We start from the raw sequence: 23,460 nt of genomic DNA on the forward strand, positions 1-23,460 counted from the left end.
TTTTACCCACAGCACCACCCGCGTCCCTTTCAAATGGTTATAGGCTTTAGCAAAACCAAACTAAAAGAAAAAGGAATTAGTTGGGCTTTTCTAGAATTTTATGGCCTAATTGCAGCTCTATAGCTTTCTTTCCCACACAGAATTCCTTATCAACGGGCCCATCTCTTATATCATAGGATAACTGCTGGCCAAGTGATTCATTGTGAGTCCCTCACGTCAATATAGCCATCTTATGATATAAAAGCAAGAATGCATGCAGAATTGGATGCTAGGCCACCTAATGAGCAGAGCTATTCATTTGCATGTTTATCTCAAATATGGCAGGAATGTTCACTGACTAATGTGTTACGGTTAGAATTTATTTCTATAATCTTTATAGTCTTACTTCGGCTATTCCAGGATGAGATGGTTGCTTGTTCTGGCCCTGTTATTACAACCTTGTATGTTACTGGAATGCCCTTACGTTTTGAGAAAATCATGCTTGGACTCATGTTGCTAGATATTGATTAACCCATATTGCATACCATTCTGTTTGTCAAACAGGCAAATCTGAATATTGGGTTACCATTTCCTGTTTCTCTTTGAATAGATTACAGAACACATGACATTAATTTTAAAATTTTGTGGGAACCAATTGGGCACCTGGATGTCTATAGCTATCTATCTTATCTTTGCTTTTTAAATCTGGTCCAATGAGGGGCCACCGTTACATGTTAAATATTTATTAAAAATTATATCCTGCCTTTCCTAAAAAAAGAAAAAGAAAAAAGAAAGCCCAGGTTGGGAAATGTGCCAATACTGAAACAAAATATCTCAAAGAAATTTCAAACTCTGAAAACCAATCACCTCCTCTCAAACTAGTAATTTCAAGGTTGCCAGGGGCAGGATTTCAGCCATCAGTGAACAGGAATGTTCTTAAATTAACCATAAAAGTTAATAGTGAGGGAGAGTGATACCCCTCACTAAGGGAAAACATTCCACAAACAAGGTAACCACCACCCAGAAGGCTCTATCATGGGTTACTGCCAACTGGGCAGCCCCCAGTGGTATCAGCAGGAACAGGGCCTGCCCGGCTAATCACGGATCCTGAAAAGAAGGCAGCCCTTAGACCAGGGGTTAGCAAACTTTTTCAGCAGGGGGCTGGTCCACTGTCCCTCAGACCTTGTGGGGGGCCGGACTATATTTTGAAGGGGGGGAAAATGAACGAATTCCTATGCCCCACAAATAACCCAGAGATGCATTTTAAATAAAAGGACACATTCTACTCATGTAAAAACCCGCTGATTCCCAGACTGTCCGCATGCCAGATTTAGAAGGCAAATGGGCCGGATCCGGCCCCCAGGCCTTAGTTTGCCTACCCATGCCTTAGACCAGGCATCCCCAACCTTCGGCCCTCCAGATGTTTTGGACTACAATTCCCATCATCCCTGACCACTGGTCCTGTTAGCTAGGGATCATGGGAGCTGTAGGTCAAAACACCTGGAGGGCCACAGGTAGGGGATGCCTGCCTTAGACTGTATACCTGGCTCTTATAATTGAGTTTCTGACCTAAGGGTTACAAATGAGATTCCCTGGGTGTAAAACCAGGCCTCAGTCTGTATGGAGTTTGAAAGGAGAAAATTAGCCCTTTCAAGCATGATTGAAGTGATTGATTGATGTGACATTGTTCTTCTTATGAAGCGTTAGCACCGATATGGACGAAGTCACCGAAAAGGGAAAACACTGTACTTTGCATTATTGCTTCACTGTTTAATCCATGATTCTTTACAACTGCTCTAGAATAATCATCCATTGTGCACCTCTCCTAAATGCTTTGACTCTCCCAAACCTAGCAAGAGCTTCTCTGGACTTTAATTAATGAGATAACAAAAGGGAAATATCTAATGAGAAATCCTCTCTCCCCCCAAGTTGAGGACTTTATCTGCTTTTTGCAGCTGCATCTTACTTTCTCTCCTCCACCCCTTTTAAGCTGATTCCAAGTCCCGTCAATACCATTTCCCATTAAGTTAAATAGCTTATTGACTGGTGTGAGACGTAGCCATGAGGCTGATAGGATCCGCACGCAGCACTTTCTCAGTGCAAACAATCACAGGTCACTGCACAGTAAATCAGTTGGTAATGGAGTTTGAACTCAAGGAATCAGTTCTGTGTACCCTTTTTATTTGTTTTTAATTTGTATCAATGGTAATTCTGTCTGTTTCAATTTATATGATGGCAGCAGGTTGAGGAGCAACAGAAATGCCGTTTGTCTCCTGTATAGCCATTGGGTGCACAACCTCCTGGCAGCCAAGGATTTCAAGGCATTCTTTGAAGTGTCATGACAGCCCTCAATGCAACAGATTCTCCATTTAAAAACTGAACATTAATAGGGCAGGCAATAGTTTGGCACAGTGAGATAAACCCCTAAACAAGGGATAGTCATCACAGTGCCCTACAGATGACTACAGTTCTCATCATTTGGGACCACTGACCATAGTGGCTATGGGATTGGAGTCTACACCCTTTGGAGGTCACCCTGATCTTGGTCACGCTTCCAGTCCCTCAAGGATGTGATGCATACTTGGAACTCTGTGTGCACTGGGTCTGCTCTATCCTTTTCATTTCCTATTGTACGCAGGATGTTTTTATTAGTTGCCGAATGGGGAAACAATAAATAAATGAATAATGTCTTCCCCAACTCATGGAGAAAAATGGGGAAGTTACTTCCACCAACGAGCAACAGTGTACTTACCAGAGTCACTGTATCATTGCAACTTGTTTGGAACAAAGTCCCATTGATTTCAATTGAATGCACACCTGCATAAGCAATTTAGGATTGCAAACCGGCTGACTGGAAACGAAGAAGATGCTGTTAACTGTGTATACTCAAAAGCACAAAGGATTCTATAAATACAGACAGTTACAAAATCAGCATTCCTTTCTCAGAGCCATTACATATATTTATCCAGGAGATGGTTGCTTTTTTATTAGCAGTGTCATGGCAATAATAATTATGTGCTCTTAACAGTATTTTAAATCTAGTAGTAAACCCAATATAACAGTAAAATTGTGAGGGGGGAGGGAATCTTTTTTTACTTTTTGTTCAGTCTTCACAATTCACAATAGAGTGTGGGTGGGAGTGAAATAAGCATTCATAAAAATAACCAAGGTCTGTAAATGAAATGAGAAATTGATAATATTGGAAATATGGCAGAACATGTTGGACAAGGTGGAAAGTTGAAAAGGCAGGTGGCTTTTCCTTGGAAATCCTTTGACTGGGTTGAGGGAAACTCATTTCAAAATGGAATTCCTCCTGCAGGTCTTATACATTCCTGCCATGCTTTGAGAAATGGATCTCTCTGCATTTAATATGCACATTTTAAACAATGCAAACAATGACCAGTTGGGGGGAAGCTGATAATTATCACAATCACAGCAGATGGGATGGGCAGATTTAACAGTTTCATCACCTACTGGGTCTTGCGTGTGTTGTCTTCAGCTGTTTATGTAGAAACTCACTACAAGCTGATTAACAAACTTTATTTCTTAAGAGGTCTAGGAGTGCACAGAGTGGCAATAAAAATATTCAGCTAGGCCACACCTCTGATTCAGCTAAGTCTCTGGGGTCATAGCATTTTATCTTAAATGGACCACTTGCTAGATATTTACCTGATAATGCATAAGTTACACTGATGAAATCACCCCTCTGCTGGTATTTGCACTGGAAGGAATCCCTTTTGGCTATTTTGAAGGGAAATTGGCAAAAACGACTTTCTGCCCAAACACTGCTTCTGACTGCAGTATTCTGGGTATGGCCAGGAAATTCCGGACATATGGCAACCCTACTTAATGCAAATAGCAGCTTCAGAAAAGGGTTTTTAGCTAGGACCAAAAGAGTATTAGAAGGTGAAACTGCCTCTTATTTGCCATGATCTTGATAACTGTCCCTCACACACACTGTGGTTACTATTTCATACCCTCCAACATTTCTCCGATGAAAATAAGGATGTCCCATTCCATAATGATAATTTTACTATTTATACCCTACACGACTCACTGGGTTGTCCCAGCCATGTTGGGCAACTTCCAACATACAATGGAACCTCTATTTGCAACCATAATCCATTCCAGAGGTCCGTCCAGAGGTCGAAACAGGTGGCTGGGAGAGGCGCCATTGTGCGCAGGCATGGGCAGCGATTGCCTGCTTCTGTGGATGCATGAATGGCAGCAAACCCGCCGGTTACTTCCGGGTTTGCCGCGGTCACGACTTGGAATGACCATAAGAGAGGCGGTGGTGAGTAGAGGTTTGACTGTATATAAAAACATAATAAAGCATTAAACATTAAAAAGGTTCCCTATACAGGATTGCCTTCAGACAGCTCAGGGGTCGGATAACTCCATACCCTCCAACATTTCTCAAATGAAAATAGGGACATCCTAAGGAAAAGTGGAACATTCCAGAATTAAATCAGAAACTGGGACGGCGTCTCTAAATCAGGGATGCCCCTGGAAAATAGGAACACTTGGACTAGGGTCTGCTATTTAGCATTATGTTTTCCTCCCCCCTGACATGGAGAACTCAGAGGAGAAAAGCAATGCTAAAAAAGATAGAGCGTGACGGGTGCAAATGGACATCTGAACTCTTGGGGAAGATTTCATGCAAAATTCATGTGATGGACAGGAAATGTTTCTGGAGATTTTGTAAACCCTGAATTTTATAGAGGGACATTTTTCTACCTGCATAGTTAAATCAAGCTAAAGCTCTTATTTCAGTCACATCACTGCAACTTTCTTGGGGTTTGTTTTTTTCCATATGAGCAGAGACACTCCAGTCTGTCAATTGATATTTTGCTACCTCACCATATTTTCAACCTCAACATGTTTTCATTTTTCCAGCATTACTCTGGTCCATTAGTTTGGTCCAAAGAGCACATCAAGATATTTTAAAAGAGCTGGGAGGAGATCCCCTACATCTGTCACTAGTTCCATACATCTGTATCAGCAAACACATTCTTGAGTAATCACCATTGGAAGAATCTTGTTGCTACTTTTTCCCCCCCCAAGGAAGTCTTTTTTCCATGTGCTAAAATGCTCAATTGAAGATGTCCATAATAAATGTGAATAGGTTGTTGCTAGGCTAGAACATTTGTCTTCTTTCTTGAGCCATATCATATTGACCAGCAATAAATCACCTAATATACCCTGGGTCTTAAGAGAGTTTATTATTATTATTATTATTATTATTATTATTATTATTATTATTTTAAAAATGAGGCATTCCCTGGATTAACTGTAGGAAAGATTGCCTCATTTATTCCTCATGCATCCAGCTGCTGGAAACCTTTAGTTGCTTAATGGCTTGACTGAAGTGATAATATGGGGTGATTGTGTGTCAGGGTGTTAAAACAGTGATAAGACATTACACTTGAAGAGCATTATCTGCAATAACTGCACTATAATGGTCAGTGAATGCCTATGGAAGTACAGGTTCTATTTCCATGTACAAAGAAGCAGTTTGTTATAGCTGGCTTGTTCATTTAGTGGGCTGTCAAAGAAAGCATCACTGCATCTTCATGGTGTTTTTTGCATTGCAAAAGGAGATATGAGATCTGCCTGCTATGTTGATTCTCACACATAAAGACAAAACACACGGTGCTTCTTAGCAATATTTTGGGAGTGTTAGGAAAGCTGTCACTTGTCTAACTCCTCTGAAACCAGGGTGTGATTTTTCATTTAAACAATGTTATCAATCATAAACCAAAATGGATTGAGGCTGGCAAAAAAAACCCAAACAAACAAACAAAGTAACAAAATAGAGAAAAGAGTTTCTGGAATGAATTAAAATGCAAGGTGTATTTGACCAAAGTTAAAGTTTTGTAATATACACAAACTTGTCCGATTAAGGTCCAAGTCAGAGAGGAAAATAAAATCCCTGATTCTGCCAGGTTTCTTCTTGTGGATATTTATCAAGTTAAATGGTTGAGCAATTCACCAGAGCAAATCAACAACTATTCAAAATAAATGGCTGAAATTACAAAATGCAAATTATGATTGGTTAATATAAAGTGATTAATTGAAGTGATGGTGTGTCATAGTTAACCAGAAGGCAAATCAGAACATGTTAGGAAACAAAAATTGAATTACAGAAATTTGCAGGCACATACTTATATACTGATAATCCCTGTCCTACAATAAAAGCCAAAGCCATCTGCTTTAAACAAAAAACAGGGGAGGGAGTATTCTGTATGCGGACAGGTACCAACTAATTTCTATAATGCGTAAAAGAGCTCTGAAGCTCCCAAAACATTGCACAGAGCTCTAAGCATAATGATTAAAGTGTGTGCATTCAAACACCCTGAGACCTCCAGGTATAGGGTGGTATATAAAACAACAACAACAACAACAACAACAATAATAATAATATTAACACATACACATGTTTCTCTGCAATATTATTCCTGTCCATTGCTACAACTCTTATATCCTGCATACATGATACAATTTGCATCCCGATAGGCAAATAAAGAGACAGACACATAAGCTGGGGTTGAACTGGGCCACTTTTATTTAAACCTCCCTCAAATTAAAATCAGCAGAGGGGGATGACCATGTGGTGGGAGCTAACTTCACTGTATAACTATAGCCCTTGCCTAAGGAATTAGGGCATGGTTTCCTAGCCTGCCCCGATTCCCAGGCCACACCCTGAAGGTGAGAAGGGAGGCCTTACCTTGTCACCACCCCCAGGACCACAGAACCCCCGATGGATGAGGGAGTTTGGCCTAAAAGGAGGCCCCTATCTCACCCTCTGAGTTTGAGAAGTGAACCTTGGGGCCAACCCATCACCTGGCTAAACCAAACTATTTCTTTTTCCACACCTAAACTGTCAAAAGTGACCAAATCCAGAAGGTTAACCTATTTAAAAAACACAGCAGTCCATCTAACACTCTGTCCCACTATTCAGTGTGAAGTAGACAAAAACCCAATCTACGATTCCTGGTCTTCCCTAGGCCCAGAAATAAAAGAGAGCCCTTCTGCACAAAAATAATGAGTTCTACCATTATGAACTAAGCTGAAGTGAACTCCATAACTTACTATGAGGTAGCTAAAATGACTATGATTATGTAACTACTCTATACCACTTTTGACATAGTTGTGTAAAATTTGCACCAATTTTGTTCCTTGCATGTCAGAGGTAAATATAATTCAGCACTTTATAGAAAATCTATTTTTAAATCACTTAACAAAATTTGCAACAATTCAATAATGTTATTTTACTGGAACAAAAGAGCTATTCTAAATGGAAAATGTATGGTGTGGAGTGCTTCAGTTCAGGATTCCAGCACCCTATTCCATTCCCCTTCAGTGCTACCTCCAAACAATCAAACATCATTGTCTGATGTTTTATAACTTTTTATTTGTTATTTTCATTAATTCTGTTGTTGTTGTTGTTGTTGTTGTTGTTGTTGTTGTTGTTGTTGTTGTTATAAACTGCATTCCAAACCCACTGAGCATTCTCAGGACTGTTTTGGGGCTTTCCCCTGAGGGATTTTTCCTAACCTTTTTTGTACTTCTGCAACACCAGACCTTCAGTGTCCCTGTTTTCCAGGGACATTCCCTGATTTACAGAAGCCATTCCAGTTTCTGATTTGATCCCAGAATGTCCCACTTTTCCTGAGGACGTCTGTATTTCCATAGGAGAAATGTTGGAGGGTATGAAATTAGGCAATCCCCGAGCCAAGGAGATAAGTAACTATGCTACCCTTAGAAGACATCTGAAGGCTGGAAAGTTTTATAATGTTTAATGTTTTGTTATGGTTTAATGTATGTCGGAAGTTTCCCAGAGTGGTTAGGCAATCTAGTATAATGAAATAGGACGTCCCTATTTTCATTGGAGAAAATAGGTACCTGATACCTCTCTCTTGCACATGGATGGTACTGCTTTGGCTATGTAAGGTCAAGCTGCTAGAGAATTGAGATTTTATCAGTATATATGATATACTAAGGATGACAGCACCAGCTTGTTCTCTTAATAAGATATTTTAATGGCAGATGATGTGTATATATACCTTTAAGAGAATGCAGCATGGAAAGACAGGCAATGGGTTGGTGGAAGCCCAGTGATATTTGTGAAATAAGCCTCAGAAGATTGGAAGCTTAAGCAGGTGGTGATGTACACAATAAGACTCATGTGTTATTCAAATTTCTCATCCTCTGCTTATTATATGTATAGCTCAGTAAGGACCACAAATCTTCATCCATCACCCAAGAAGTTTAGAAAATAAGACCCTCGCCCATGGAGACTACAATATTTGGTATCCATACTGTGCAAAATGGCAGTTTCAAATATCTTACCAAGACTCCCTCTTAGTTGTTGAGCTTCTGAAGGCTCACTGTATATACTGGCAAAATGCTGAGGACAACACACCAAAGATGGTGGTAACCGATTCAAACTCTGGATTTTTACCAGATATTAGGAATTATCTGACTGCACCACTCAGTAATGACCGGTATAGTGGGGCAGAACTGTGAAGCTACCCTCCTGACACCAGCGTCACCACAGCTTGCTTGGAAAGTGCTGGATTGGGGCAGGGCAGAAGCAAGGTGAGGCCTGCAGAGATGACTCTCCTGCTGCACAGCTCTGACCTCACTGCTTCTGGGGTTGGTCCATGACACTACACCAGCTACTAACCACATTCATGACTGGGCTCTGCAATCCCTGTGAGCCTATATCTTACAGGCAATGTCAGCTGGTCTTATTAGGGCAAATGGATCACTTGCCCACTAACCTCAGTCTACCCTCAGTCAGGCCTCATCATCCTGCCTCATTGCTTACAACCAGTTCAGGGGATGGCACTGCCTGTTGGCCTCCTCCTCCTTGGTTTCAGTGTTGCCCTTGGAGAACACAACAGGGAGGAGGACGGGGACAGTTGGCTTGTCCTGCCATTAGCTTCACCTACTTTTGGTCTCCCTGGCTTTCACCTTACCAGTTCCAATGGGCACCAGCTTATGTGTGTATTGATGAAAGCACTGATTTGGTGGTGGAATGAACAATACTAAGCTTGGGATATTTCCTGGAGACAATTGCACGCTTCAGACCTTATTGTAATAAATTAAAATTTATCTTGCATGGGGGGATTTGGCAACAATAACCATATTGTTTCCATTACAATATTTAGTCACAAAGAAGGTTTAAAGGGAAAAAGCTGTGCAGCTTCTAATGCCATTGCAGGAGTAAAATGATTACTGGTTACCCATTACCCAGGCCACCTACCCCTACACCTACCATATGCTGCAAGTAAAATGTGCTTAGGTTTGGTGGTGGGAAGAGACACACTAGAGAAGGAAAAGTGCTAGTGTACCTCTTGGGTGGGTACAAAGTGTGTCAAACTCAGAACTAAAACACATATGTGAACTATTTTTGGTCATTCAGTCAAGAAATAATGAATATAGGTGTAATATCTTAGTAGCAGATCCCACCCCAATCTTTGTGCATTCATTAGAGCATCTGAAGATTGCCCATCAATACAGTCTGTACGCACCGAGTTCTTTTCAGGTTATCTAATATATCTAATTAAAAGTATAAACTGGAGGTGTTGTGGATCATGTTTTGGGGCTAATGGCATACCTGGTTTCCTGTTTGAAGACAATGTGTGTGCGTGTGTGTGCATGTGGGCACACACACTTTTTACAGCCTGTTTTTGCTGTTCTGAATGCATAATATCACCCCTGTGCAATTCTGCCCCTGGCTTTATAGATCCAGCCATCTCTCAGGCAGATAAGTAACTCACTTTCCTCCAACAAGAATAATGTTCCAAGGCACAGCCCTCAGGAAATGTGTTTCATAAAACCTTCACATCAGCAATCTGTTCCCTGTTGAGCATCCATGTCAAGTAAACAAACAGGATGCAGATTTGTCATGGCTTGAATGATAATTCTTGTTTAAGGGACATAGATGCCCCCTGTGCCATCCAAGTGTGGACTGTGGCTGCTTTGTGTTTCCTTTCCTTTCATGTAAAGTGGGAAAATGTAAACTGAGGGCAATGAGAGATACAAAAAGCAGTCAATGGGCAAACCTGCTAGGATATTTGTGTAGGGGTGGGCAGGTGTATATGGCTGGTAGTTCTTTGACTTGCTGGCTTGTCACATCAATAGAGACACAGTGCAGTGAATTCCACTGCCTCCCCCCCCCCCCCAGTTCTTTTCTTAAAAAGGAGAAAACTGGACGCACACAAGTGTTTTGTCCCCGTATATTAGGAATCTCAAAAATTAAAGCCAAAAACATGAATTATAGAAGCTGAGCCAGGCTGGGGAGTTAGAGGGCAACGTAGATATGACATCTGCTCCACAGTTTGACCTCACATAGCTACTTCTTCTTTAGCAATACCCGGCCACTGTGATCCACACGACGGTCACCTCCAGACTGGATTATTGTAACTCGCTGTACGTGGGGCTGCCCTTGAGACTGACCCAGAAACTCCAGCGGGTGGAGAATGCCGCGGCGAGACTCCTTATGTATAACAACTGTTTGTTTTCTTCTCTGGATCACACTTTGTTCGCAGCTCACATTGATTCATATGGGGGAGTATGTTACGATATAGAAGCAATGCAGCTGCAAACTGCTAGCTTGAAAAGTAAACATGATGGGAATGTTGGGACTGTCCATGGGAAACAGAGGGACAGTCGATTCACAGGGCAGTACACCGGAATTAGCTCAGAGTGTAATATGAGCTCTTCCTATTGTTCCTGTACAGGAAGTACAGGAAGTGTTTGTCTCTCGACTGCTAGAGCTTGAAAAGAGCAGTCATGTTTTTTGTAACACTGCAAAGACAGAAATAAAGGCATGTAAATACGTTTCTGTCTATCTCTTTCCCCTGCCGGGGGGGGGGGGGCAACAAAGAGGGTGTGTGTTCTTCTCACGCTGAGAAGGATCGCCTATCGCGACCTTGCCTGGATCTTGCTGGGGAATGCAGACAGGGAGGTCAACAGGAGATCAAGCCGGGTGCCTGGAGAGTTGCCAGTTACTAATGATATGGGCTTGAATTCCGACAATACACACAGCTTCAAAGAACCTAACAACACAACAAATGTCACATTAAGCATGATCACATCAATGGGGTCCAAGGATTGATTTGAGACTGGGGATTGCAAGGGTGATGGACCTGCCCCCAAGTAACTGTTTTTCCACAGATGTCCATCTGATTTCAATTAGAAAATAATTGAAACAGCAAGTTCTCCAACTGAGCAGGGGTGGGGAAAACCTTTTCAAACATTTATTAATTATATCCATTGAGACCAGTTACATTGGTCCTGCCCCTTCCAACCTGGCATTCTTCTGCTGAGAAGGAAGATTTCAAGTAAGATAGTAAGTATGTTGGGCTGAATGCAGTTACCATCCTTCCCATGATCAGGAGTTCCTGAACACATGGAGGACTGTAACCATGTTCAGCCAGCAATCCCCTTTCATGCATTCTTGCAGAAGAACCACGTGGTCAAGTGCTCTGGCCTACCCCAGTTCTTCCTGCACTGAGCCTGCTAAAGATGTGTGCATGGATGTGTGGACTGTGAGACAACTAGTAGTAGTAGTACTACTACTACTAATAATAATAATTTATTTATACTCCGCCCATCTGGCTGGGTTTCCCCAGCCACTCTAAGGAACATCCAAATAGGGCAGAGTTTATGTGTATACAGTATATATTCAGACTATACTGAATGTGCATAAGGAGCAGTACTACGTGTAGAGGCTGTAAGCTATAATGATCCACCTTATTTCCATCACATTCAGTTAAACATCTGAACAGTGTTAGGATATTCACTTATGAATCCCCAGGTTTTTTTAAACTTGGGGGGGGGGCTGCTTCTGCAGTTGCCACAGTTCTCATCGTAATGCTTGTTTTGTTGCTATGGCATTGTTAGCAATTTCTTGTAGCTAAAGGCCCTGTGTTCAGAATAAAAGATGCCTACTAGACTTTACAAGTGCAGCTACCCAGGCATCTGTGAGGCAGGGTCATCCATTCACCGCCATCTCAGATCAATCTGTACAGTGCAGACCCCTGAGTGCCAAAAGCAGAGAAACAGGTGCATGGCAGAAAGATGCTTGTACAGGTAATAGCTTCAGATGCCTCAAGCTAGGAAGTCAAGTCACATACTGCAGGACAAATCAAATCCAAATTTCCTCAGTATCATACCGGATAACTCATATTGGACAACTTGTGTGTTTTTTTAATTCTCAGTTCTGTGCCAATTATCTTTCCACTCAAAGTGAACCTTCAACATCTCTTCACTAAAACCTCTGGCAAAATTTCAGGATCAGGGATGACTACTCTGTGGACACCCAGATGTTACTGAAGTAGAGCTCCCGCCAGTGCTTGCCAGAATGGCCAATAGTCAGGGTTGATGGGCATCATAGTTCAGCAACTTCAGTGGGTGGGCAGTGGGGGGTGGGACAGGTTAGGCACCCCTGTCCTTCATATTAATCCAAGAAGCAAATTCTTAACCCAGGACATATGAGTCATATGATGAACAGAATGCATGGAGACACACAATTCTGGAAAGAACAGCAGACAACTGAAATCTAAGAGAGCAGCCATTTTGCACTGTCATTGTGAGAGTTGCACAGAATTAAGTAAAACTTGATTGTTCTACACTTCAGTTTCCCATGCCATAATTTTATAAAGTTTGTAGCACCAGATCAAATTGTAGCTATATCTCGCCTGTCTAGGACAGTTACTTTCTTTCATCTAAAAATGAACTCGTTTCTTTTCATCACACTGCACTTTTGGTTTGATGACAGTGTTTGTTTACAATGTCATGCCTAATAGAGAAGAGTTGTTGTGAGGTCAAATGGAAATATTTTACCCTTTGATTACCTCTGCTTCACTTAAAAATTCTAGACAGTCAAGTAAAGGATTGTGGCAAGGATAATTCAATGGTACGTGGGACAAGAGAAAGGAATCTTTGCCAACATCTTTTCCCCTTCCCCTCCCAAGTCCATCTTTATTGCTAATTGGATAACCGTGCCCTTTGAAGCCAACAGAAAATCCTGCCTGAGGGGATGAGATAGGGGACCAAGCCCCTAAATACCTGATCTTTTTCATGTGATCTAAAAAAGGAACATCCTTGCAGTCATATGCATACAGATGGGCAAGCTAACTTGTTTCAAAGTGCTCTGTGCTACAAATGATTTGTGGCATAGAAATGTTTTAAATAAATAAAATAAAATATTCACTCTGTTCCAGTAAAAATGAAGGCAAAACTGTGTTTAGCCTGGAGAAAGCGAAGCTAGCAAAACAGCATCTCGTGATAGTCTCAGTGGATTGGAAGCCATTCCTGAAAAATTACTAGAGATTTTTGGCTTTATTAAATAGCCTTAAGTAATCTTTGCAAAAAGCGAAAACAAAGATATGGAGAAAGCAAAGGGTGGGGTTGGGAGAAAGCTTGGCTCTTTAAAATTAATATCATCCTTAGAGAACAGCATCTGAAAGTGGTTGGATCCCATTCCTATGTTTATTCTTGAATGAGACCAACTTAACTTAGACTGTCTGCCACAAATGTGTGAAGAATTTTTTATAATATGTAGAAACAGGGCTGTTTATAACACCTTTTCAGATATGAGTTCTTAAAAAGCTTGAAGCCAGGATTCCTAATAAGGACCAGCATTTCAAAATCAACAACACCTTTTAATAGTGGATCTCTAAGTTGGCACGTTCCCTTATGCAGTTAGCATCCCACCTGCACATATATAGCAGTATCATCTCTGCAGCACTTTTAAAACATGAGTGGCAACATTCTCAAGAGAAAACACTGCAGCCAAGTCTTTTTGAAAGGCCCCATATTAGATGCTCACCAGCACAGCTGACTGAAACACATTAAAAAAAAAAAAGTCTGGTACCCAGAGAGCCCTGGCAGTAGAAAATGGTTCGTGAGGTTTCTGAACATCAACGATTCCTCCTGTGTTGCTCTTATTAACACCATAACTCAAGGAGCTTTGCCTAGTCTGCAGCAAAGCAGTCAGCAAATTGTAGAGGTTGTGGCAGGCCACCGCAGAGTATATGGGCTTTGGTTTTAACAATGCCATGATCAATATTTAAAGAGGATCCACAATGCACCTCTCTCCCTCCAGCTGCTGTCTTGGGATAAAAATGGGGGTGCTAATTTGAGCTTCATTAAAAGTGACTCGGAACCCTTCCATGTGGTTGGGCCTTGGCAACGTAAATGAGTATTGTGGAAGCCTGAAACTAGAATTAAAAGCATCCCTTAAAAAGTTCATTCATAGGACTTATCTATACTAACAGCAACTCTAGTACTCCCACATGAGCCTAGTGCACTGCTTTCCTAAACCAGTGTGGAATTTTGTTCCAAATAATAGTGGGTACCAGCTGTTCTAGTGGAATAATCCAATATTCATTGCACTGCATTGTTGGTCGGTAAAAGAACTATAATTAGCTGCATGAATTCATAATTTCAGCCCCCTTATGGTTGTGTTCTTATAGCTCCAAGTGCTTATTTTGAATTTATGGAACTTGGACCCCCTTAGCTAAGCCTACAAGAGAGAATTGCAAGATTCCCAGGACACAATCTGTTTAAGGGATCCACTTCACAAACAGACCACTTTACCTCTTGCTGATTTTCTCTTTCAGACTTGGTATTTTAGGATAATATGAAAAAGCATTAGGAAGGAGTGAGGATAAGAACTGGGAAAGACAGATTGGAGACACAGTTTCAATATAAAAGCTGGACATTTCTATTATAGAACCAAAGAACTGCAGAGCTGGAAAGAAACCTAAGGATCATCGAGTCCAACCCCCTGCAATGCAGGAATCTCAACTAAAGCAACCATGACAGATGGCCATCGAACCTCTACTTAGAAATCTCCAGTGAAGGAGAGTCCGCCATCTGTTGGGGGGAGTCCGTTCCACTGTCAAACAGCTCTTACCATTCAGGTCCTACTCTCTGACACAGGAGAAAATAAGCTTGCTTCCTCTTTCATGTGACAGACCTTTAGATATTTGAAGATGGATATCATATCCCCACTCAGTCTCCTCTTTTCCAGGCTAAACATACCCAAGTGTCCCTCAACCGTTCAAGCCAAATTTTGATGTGTGCTCTGGCTAAGGATCATATTTCTGACTGCTGGCCTTTAACAGTGAGAAGCTAAGCATTTCTTTCTCATGAAAAATTGGGTGTGAGGAGAGATTTTGCAAAACAGCAACTCATGTTGCCTCCATGCTTATCCTTTCTGCCAGTTACTATAACTACAGACTGGTATGAACATTGAGGCAATCCACATTTGCTTTCTTTCTACATAGACACAAACAAACCTGACTATGAATGAAAGCTGCAGCAAGGCTGGAGGATGAAAAACCACGAGTTAAAAAAGAAAGGAAGTAAAAAAAGAAAGGTTGGGTAAGAAAGCAAATCAGCACAGTCAATATTCTATGGAGCATCTAATATTCCTCAGCTTTTGGAGAACTGCCAGTTAGCAATGGGGTAATGGCAAGGAGTGATAGGATTAAACAACCATTCATTAGCAAGATGTTCTTCCCAGAATCTCCATTTGTTTCTGAAGGAGGAAAAAGTCTCATTTACCCATCCAATCCAATCCACCAGTTAAGAAGCAAAACTGTTAAGCTTTGTTTCAGCATGGCATGTGAGAGCTGCAAAGTTAATGGTGTCAGAAAGGCCTTATAGAAGCTGTGTTTGTGCCAAAAAACCCCACTATCATCCATTAAGGGGATGAGATGGTATTGTTTTTCCATATACCATTGTGCTGAGGGGAGTCACATATTAAGTTCAAATTCACTTCAGAAAAAAACAAAAGTGTGGGGAGGGAGAGCAAACTGGACATCAGTCTCTGTCTGGTAATTGTGTGTGGCATTTAATTAATATAAGCACTTCACATTCGGTAATATATTTATCCTCACAGTAGCACCTTTTGTGGAGCTTGGGAAGACAAATAATGATACCATGCCTCTGGCACGGTCAGTAAAAATCAAAGTTAGGATTTTCAATATTGGAAAGATGAGCCATTTGGATCATCAGAAGTGTGTGTGTGCTGTGATTGGACACAAGCTTTACACAGATTAGAATACCAATAATGTTTCTGGAGTTCAAAGAGATTGCAGTGCACCCTTCTCTCCTGTAGAAATATTTGGAATAGTCATACCTTGGAAGTTGAACAGAATCCATTCTAGTAGTCTGTTCAACTTCCAAAATGTTCCGAAACCAAAGTGCAGCTTCTGATTGGCTGCAGGAAACTCCTGCAGCCAATTGGAAGCCACGGAAGCCCAAATAAGGCATATAAGTTGAAAGCATTTGCAGATGATCTGGTGATCATGGTGGAAGACCCTATAAATTCATTATTGAAAGTATTAGAAAAAATACAGGAATTTGGACAAGTATCAGGTTCCAAATTGAATCAAAACAAAACTCTTAGTAAAAAAATCTCAGAACAAGATAAAAAAGAGATACAACAGAGGACTGAAATACATATACATAAAAAGTGAAATATTTGGGGATATGGTTAACAGAAAAGAATATTAATATATTCAAAGATAATTATGAAAAAATATGGAAAGAAATAAAAAAGAATTTAGAGATTTGGGGAAAATGAATTTGTCACTATTAGGAGGGATATCGGTAATTAAGATGAACGCATTGTCAAAAATGTTGTTCTTGTTTCAATCAATCCCAGTGATTCTGCTTCAAAGAGTGGCAGAAAGTTATTTCAAGATTAATCTGGTGAGGAAAGCCAAGAATAAAATATAAATTATTAACAGATCTGAAAGATAGAGATGGCTTCTCCTTACCAGATTTAAAATTATATTATGAAGCTTCTTGCATATTCTGGATCTGGAATTGGCTAATATTAAAAAAATACAGATTTATTAGATCTAGGAGGACATGATAATAGATTTGGTTGGCATGTGTATTTGTGGTATCAGAAGGCAAAAGTACATGAAAGCTTCCAGAATCATATAATAAGAAATGCGATTTTTAAAGTCTGGGAGAAATATAAGGATTTGTTAGAACAAAAAACATCATGGTGGCTTTCCCCACTGGAAACAATATCTGTGAAAAAATTAAATATGAAATCTAATTGGGTAACATATAGAGAACTGTTAACAGAAACGGATAACCAATTAAAATTGAAGGATTTTCAAGAAATAAGAGGAAAGGTAACATATTGTTTACAATATTTCCAGTTAAATGAAATATTTAAAAATGATAAAAAGAAAGGATTTACCTATGAAATTTCAAACTTCCAGAGAGAAAGTGGTACTAAATTATTATCAAAAAATGTATAACTTATTGTTGGAATACGAAACTAAAGATGAATAGGTCAAGTGTGTTATGATAAGCTGGGCAAAAGATGTGGGACATAATATTCAGATGACAGATTGGGAAAGACTTTGGAAGAATGATCTAAAATTTGCGGCCTGTACCTTAAAGTACAAAAATTGGAAGTAATCAGAGATAAAGACTTTATTGACACGCCTGAATGAAAATATGATTAAGGAACCGGGGGCGGGGGAGGGAAGTCAGGGGATTCAAGCAATCCCATCTGTGGATTCAATACTGACTGTGTATATAGTTGTTTTAAATGTTTTATTTTATGCTTTTTTAATGTAATGTTTTTTGTTTTTGTGACAATTAAAATATTATACAAAAAAAGGAAGCCCCATCAGATGTTCAGCTTCCAAAAATAGTTCGCAAACTGGAACAGTAATTTCTGGGTTTGTGGCATTCAGGAGCCAAAACATTTGAGAACTAAGCTGTTTGAAAACCAAGGTGTGACTGTACCTGCAACATCTTCAAGAAAAGCACAAAAAATGTGCCTGTTATTGGAGATTGCTGAGATCATCTGTGGGTTTATTTTGCTTAATGGTTAATTCAGCACTGGCCCTGTCTTGGATCTGGTGACACTTTACACTAGACTTCACTGGAGTAACAGACTTTGCTCTTCAAGATGTGACAACTTTGTACTAATAGTGAGCACTTGTGTTTCCCTAGCCTAGCCTCCCCTGGGATCCCAATCTGGGAGAAGACAGGACAATCTGTCAGGCATCACCTATCTGTATTTGCACCAATGCACAGCATCCATTAAGCACACAGTTGCTCAGGCCATAATGATTTTATCTGGCAAAGCTAACTATGTATGACTATTGATTGTATAGCTTTAAATACACAATGATTGATTGAATCACCAGCATGTCTCAAGGCCTGATATTTGTTCAGGTGGAGCCAATCAAGAATGATTTTTTCCCTCTTAGCCACAGGACATGATCTATATTAAACTTCCATTTTTTGCTGCAGCAGAATAATACTATCGGGTATGGTTTCAAAACAATACCACTTCATGCATTCTAATGATGAGCTGTTTACAAAGAGCCTTTGAGCATGTGAAACCAGCCCTATTAGTGAATCACAATGACTCAACTAGGGAAGTAATCTTAGGACTAAGTGGATAAAACATAGGAAGATAAGCATCAACAATGTTGCTAAGGGTAGTGCATAGTAGATCAACAATAAACTGATAGAGCTTTGCGGTCAAATTATTCACGTTATAAGGAGCACAAGTGGTGTTTTTTCCGATATTTTCTGCATTGAGTGAGCTATGGAGAGGCTTTTGGGCAGAGTTAATGAGCTGGTACCTCAGCTTCAATAGAACTTCAGTTTCTGTACTTTGCTGAACTAGGCTTGGATAAAAACTCTCCTCATGTGTTCTGTGGTTCTAAGTGAAGAGAGAGAGAGAGAATGCCACAACAGCAGCAAGAATACTCATTGCAAAGTATTGGAAGACACAAGATCTACCCACTCTGGAAGAATGGCAGATGAAGGTGATGGACTATATGGAATTGGCGGAAATGACTGGCAGAATCCGAGACCAGGGAGAAGAGTCGGTGGAAGAAGATTGGAAGAAATTTAAAGACTATTTACAGAAATATTGCAAAATTAACGAATGTTAGAATGATGTTGGATTGAAGTTAAGTGGTTTCTAGCTGTAATGGTATAAAAGAATATGAAAGAATTGGATTTTTAACAGGTAAAAATTTAATGCTATAATATATTAAGATTAAGGATCAGGATAAAATAAGGAGGGAAAGGAATTGCTGAACTAATAAATTGAACTGGAATACAAAAAAAGGAGGTATGAGGAGGTCCGGGAAACAAGTAAATGAAAGATAAGTGACAAAAAGATGGAATTGTTTTTAACTGTTTTTTATTTTGTATTTTGTATTTTTTCTTTTTCATTTTGTAATATTGTGAAAACTTTAATAAATATTTATAAAAGAGAGAGAGAGAGAGAGGAAAGAACCAAGAACATGGGTAGGCAAACTAAGGCCCGGGGGCTAGGTCCGGCCTAATTGCCTTCTAAATCTGGCCCGCAGATGTCCAGAAATCAGCGTGTTTTTACATGAGTAGAATGTGTCCTTTTATTTAAAATGCATCTCTGGGTTATTTGTGGGGCGTAGGAATTCGTTCATTTTTTATTTTTTTTTCAAAATATAGTTTGGTCCCCCACAAGGTCTGAGGGACAGTGAACCGGCCTCCTGCTGAAAAAGTTTGCTGACCCCTGACCAAGAATCTCTACTTCAGATGTTTGTAGTAGCAAAACTACAGCTTTGACTGCAGGTTCTACTCCAAGAGGAAAGATTGCCAAACACAAGTGAATTTTTCTTATGAAGGGAGGGAGGAATGCTTGGGGACATGGACTTTCACCCCATGAATGGAATAGTGATTTCTGGCATCTCCCCTCACAAATACAAAGATGGTTCAATGACCATCTTTGAATTGCTTACAGCAATGGCCATCTTTGCTGAAAGCAAATGGCCATCTTTGAATTGCTTTCTGAACAAAGGATGTCAACAAATTCCCTCTCAAACAATCTGGACTAAATTTTGGTACCTTTGCTGGGGAAGAAGTGGCTCTGGATCAGGACAAAGTACTAACTGAACCCCAGTTGATTCTAGTTTCACTATAGACACAGGTGACCTCTGAACATATGCAAAGAAGGATGTGATGGGGAGCAATTATTGCACATGTCCTGTGAAGGACAGCACATTCTGGTGTTATGAGTAAACCATTTGGGGCTTCACTGAACACTTGAAGCAGTCTGTGGCATATCACCGATCAATGAGTCCAACAATAAATCTATACCTTCTACTGCAACACCTTTCAAGGATCCTATTATAATACATTACTACTAATATATTTTAATATTGCAAACCACTGGGTGATTAGGGGTGTATCAACAAAAAATGGTTCTATGGGAGACTATAACCAGTCCTGACTACCTCAGCCCCCTCTGTTGTTGTTGTTGTTGTTGTTAATATCTATCTAATAAAACCATACAAAAACCTCTATGCCCTCTCACAGTCCTTCTGGTCAATGTATTATGCCCTGACTGTTAACTGCAGATTTTCTCCACTATAGAACAGCAACCCACAATTCTTTGCTTCTGGAATATCTTAATGGGTCAAGACATAGTGCCACTGTAAAACCATGGGTCATGCTTGCACAACAGTAATTGTTCTCCATGTAATACATTTAGTGAGTGTAGTGGGGCAGGAATTCTTTCTTTGTCTCATTCTTTGTTTCTTTCTTATTTTTCCACAGCACAAAAGAATAGTCTAAGCCTTGTGTTGATTTCAGACACTAGGGATGTTACATCCAATTATTCTGAATCCCATTATCTAAAATATACTTTGCTGATTAGATTTTGGAGAAGTGAATTCCAAGCTAAACTTGGCTGCTGCTTCTTGCTGTCTTTAACAAGTGGATTACTCATACATCAGATCTTCCTTTGTACACTGTAAAAGTTCTGCATGAATTGCTTTCAAGGCAGGGCTCATCCTTAACTTCATCCAAAAGAACCACAGAGCATTTAGATAATCAAACTCAATTCTGATAAAAATCCATACCATGCAATTACTTCTTTCAAAGTGATGTTATCATTTAAATGCTTCTGGTGAAGGCTGGGGCCATAAGAAAGAGAGGGGGGAGGGGGGGGAGAGAGAGAGAGAGAGAGAGAGAGAGAGAGAGAGAGAATTCTGCAGGTATGTATCACCCCCCCCCACACACACAGACACTCCCCCCCCCTTTTAAAACATGCAAATATAGACTCAGGAATATTGGTTGATATTATGAAAATGGAAAGACATGTTAAGGTCTATTTGAATGTGAGGGGGGGAATGCTTTTAAGGTTTATTTTCTGGTGCTGGAAAAAAATGTATTTGGAAATACATTTGGGGTACCTGCTATGGAAATTGCTGGTGTGCTGAAGCACTTGAAATTAACTTGTGGGGTAGGATGGAGGTGTTGTATGAGCAATGATCCAATAGGTTTTCTCCCCAGCCTTAATTATAGAAATGAAAATGTGTTCTCGCTGTCTGTCTTTCTATCACACACTCAACATTCCAGGGTGCATTTCCTTTTTAAGAAAGTTTGCTTTGAGTTAGGGAGGCCAATTTACCATACAAAATGTCTGGCTTGTCCCTTTGTTTTTAATAGCAGCCAATTATGCAGAAATCAGTTGTTTAAATCAGCTAAAGGCATAGAGGCTAGATAAAGAGCAGAGGAGATCTGAAAAATATATACTCCCACCTGGGGGGGTCAAATTCAGAAGTACCACTAGGCACAGCAAGCTGGCTATCTCCAGCAACTTATTTTGGGTGGCACAAAAGGGCAGCAAATTGTTAGTTATTTTATTTAGTTTTTACTTCATTTTTAATCCCAGGAAGAGGTGCTGTCTCAGGTGCTAAAATACTTTGGACACTCTTGGGCCCTATGCACCATGACTGAGAGGAGAATACTGCCCAACCTCAGACAGCAAAATTTCTTGGACAATTACTATACAGAAGGTGTCTGCTTATATGTAAAAGAGAAGATAGGGATCCTGATCACAGATTGATTCAGATGCATACAATTGTCATGTGGATAATGTGGTTATCACAATTGGTGTCTGCCTGTTTGAAGCTGTTATCATATGGTAATGTATGGTGAGATGCCGTTTAAAGTCTTTTACCAGAATTACCTATTAGTGAATCAGATGAAATCATCACCATTCAAATTGATTGGTAACAGATCACATGGTTCTACCTTAGGATGCCTTTGTCTCAGGAGTCTCGTTTGACTGTAAGCAACCTGATCATTAAGAGCTAATAACATTGGTACTGGATAAGATTCAGATGCTTCGAAACTCTTGCACCAGCGTTATAAATACAGCTGGAATGAACAAAGCTGTTTCTTATAATTAGCATTGTTTATTCCAGCTGCAGAACTGAGAGTTTTGATGCATAAAATTCCACTGCCTCTGGCCACATCTCCACTGAAAATAACCCAGATATGATGCTGTTTCACATTCTTGATCTATCCACCCATAAAGTTTAGTAATGTGCTTAGTAGCCAGATGGAAAATAAATTGCATACTAATCTCAAGATGACAAGGATAGCATGACATTGATTGAAAATCTTTCTGTGGAGTGGCTAATACTTGTAATAATAAAATATAATTCCCTAACTGAGCCTTCCGTTCCTTCATCTTTTTGGGAAAGAACTACATTCATATAATGAAATTAGAATGGCCTTAGCATTTAATTAATATTTATTATTAAGGGTTTAGTGCAGCAGACCTAATCTGAATAGGGGCCTGGATATTGTTTTAGTTAAAATCTCTCTACATAAAACCTGAACTTCTGGAGATACCAGTCCGCAATTCCCATGTCAGGCAGCCGAAGAAATTGGCTGAGAGGGAAGGGAATCCAAATTGTTCCCAAAAGTTCTTGGAAATTTCCATTTTGACAGGGGGAGATCCCACAACTTTCCCCCTCAGCTTCTCTCAAACACTGTCCCCTGCAGAGGCTATATTTACAGACATGGAGCACAATCTGCAACATGCTTGCTGCCCATAGTTCCTTTTCTGAAATTCACCAATTATGCAGCCTTTGGGTTTTTTGTTTTTTTTTTCCTTTATGAAAATAGCATTTTGACAGTTATGTTCATTAGAGATTAATTTTTATATAATAGCAGTTTCAGTAAAACAGATCTTGTTATAATATGGAATGAGCTAACAAGATGTCCATCAAATGATGGGAAGGAAAATGGAACTATAAAGGCGGGCGGCAGCTCCAGTTTTCCTTTGAAGTTGGTACTGCCCAAACTTTCTTGACATCTATTTCCTCCTAGTAACATAAGAAGAGTCTGCTGGATTAGGCCTAAGACCCATCTAGTCTGTCTCACAGTGATAAACCAGAATACCATGGGTAATCCTCATGTGGAAATTGTGTGCAAAAGCATGCTTCCTACCTGTAGTTCCCAGCATCTGGTATTCAGAGGCATGCGCCCTCTTGACAGTGGAGGGAGAATGCAGCCATTATGGCTAGCCTTATACTCCATTAATTTTAAAGTCATCTTCCATCCATTGCATGCTATATCTCAGTCAATTCCTTCCTAATTCTGAAATGGTCAGAGTCATACAGT

The sequence above is a fragment of the Podarcis pityusensis genome (genome assembly GCF_964106645.2).
Source record: "Podarcis pityusensis genome assembly, chromosome: 6".
Taxonomy (NCBI): domain Eukaryota; kingdom Metazoa; phylum Chordata; class Lepidosauria; order Squamata; family Lacertidae; genus Podarcis; species Podarcis pityusensis.